This window comes from Pelophylax lessonae, assembly GCF_965119305.1.
Source record: "Pelophylax lessonae genome assembly, chromosome: 6".
NCBI classification, from domain to species: Eukaryota; Metazoa; Chordata; class Amphibia; order Anura; family Ranidae; genus Pelophylax; species Pelophylax lessonae.
In genome coordinates, this window is record NC_138773.1 from 300,762,289 (window position 1) to 300,764,476 (window position 2,188).

Sequence of the window (2,188 nt, forward strand, 5' to 3'; positions counted from 1 at the left end):
TGCCTCCATAGGAAGCCACTTCTTATGGGGGCACTCGTGCAGGCTTACTCCTGAGCTGCCTTTTCTGCATCCATTGACACAGACTTGGTGGGCTTGGGATTTGCTAGATCGTAAATTGGCTCAGGTACGTACGGGGGGGGGGGGGGGGGTCAGAAGAGGATTCTGCTACACAGAAATTATTTTACCTTAGCCGCTTGCTGACCGCCCTATAGCACTTTTACTGCTACAGGGCGGCCGCGCTGCGCAGGATTACGTATATATTTATGTGATCCTGCACTTCCAGCTATAGGGGGCTGAATCTACACAGAGGGTCTCACGGACCCCATGTCCGCTAGGCCTGCGGAATATAATCGCCGAATCGATGCATCGCGATGCGACCCTTCGCGATTCTGCATCGATTTGGGGTGACTGCAAAATCGATTGCTAATGACGTCAGTTCCGGGGGTGGGGCTTGATGTTGATGAGAGTGGCGGCGGCGGCCGGGCTTGTGGAAAACAGAGCTCCTTGCGGGAGAGGAGGAGAGCAGAGCTATCAGTGCTCTGACCCCGGGAGGGTTCGGGGCGGCCGCGGCCTTCCAAGCCGGAGATGTGATGGTGGAGGATGAGGAGGCCTCGTCCGAGCCGGAGGAGAAACGGCAGAGCCAGGTGAGGGGGCGGACAGGGGGAGCCGGACTATCCGGCATGGGCACAGCACAATGAGTACAGGGACAGCACAAAGACTCAATGAAAGTTCGCTGGATTCCCTTTAAAAGCACACAATACTTCTTGCAAAAAAAATGTCATTATTTTTCATTTCTTGTGCTTTCCTTGCAAATGGATAAACAGTAAAATATCAGTACTAGACCAAATGTAACCAATAAAGATGATTTCTAGGAATAATCTTCCCGCTTCCAAGCACATTGTGTACAGGGAGAATTCATCAAGAAAATATTGTGACTGTGTCACTGAATGTAGAGTTAGAACACATAAAAGTGCCAGGTATGACAGTTATGAGAGTTTTATGGATCCATAATCCCTGTTTGAAGGAGCCTCATCAGTCTATCCCTGAGGAAACCCCAATCCAATGCCATGTATATAATATATATCACATCCCTGATATCCCTGAGGAGACCTCCATACACCAGTGGTGTATGGAGGACTCCTCAGGGATATCCAGGATATGATATATACATGGCGGTGTATGGGGGTGTCCTCAGGGATGTGATAAATACATGGCGGTGTATGGGGGTGTCCTCAGGGATGTGATATATACATGGCGGTGTATGGGGGTGTCCTCAGGGATGTGATAAATACATGGCGGTGTATGGGGGTCTCCTCAGGGATATCCAGGATGTGATATACACATTGCGGTGTATGGTGGTGTCCTCAGGGATATCCAGGATGTGATATATACATGGCGGCGTATGGAGGTCTCCTCAGGGATGTGATATATACATGGCGGCTTATGGAGGTCTCCTCAGGGATGTGATATATACATTGCGGTGTATGGGGGTCTCCTCAGGGATGTGATATATACATCGCGGCGTATGGAGGTCTCCTCAGGGATGTGATATATACATGGCGGCGTATGGAGGTCTCCTCAGGGATGTGATATATACATGGTGGTGTATGGGGGTCTCCTCAGGGATGTGATAAATACATGGCGGTGTATGGGGGTCTCCTCAGGGATGTGATAAATACATGGCGGTGTATGGGGGTCTCCTCAGGGATGTGATATATACATGGTGGTGTATGGGGGTCTCCTCAGGGATATCCAGGATGTGATATATACATGGAGGCGTATGGAGGTCTCCTCAGGGATGTGATATATACATGGCGGTGTATGGGGGTCTTCTCAGGGATGTGATATATATACACCACCATGTATATATCACATTCTGGATATCCCTGAGGAGACCTCCATACACCTCCATGTATATATCACATCCCTGAGGAGACCTCCTATATGTTTGCAGTGCACTATGCAGGGCTTGCAGGCCATGCCAGGGTCCAGGGAAGTGTCCTTTAAAAGCAAATGAAAATAAAAATGATTCTTTAATTTGGGACTGCTTGATTGTTTTTTTTTGATAAAAGTTTTGAAAACCATTGGGCAATGGGCTGGGCATGGGCATTGGGCAGTAATCGTGATGCATCGCGGAATCGAATCGTATCGAATCGTGACCCTAATAATCGTAATCGAATTAAATCGT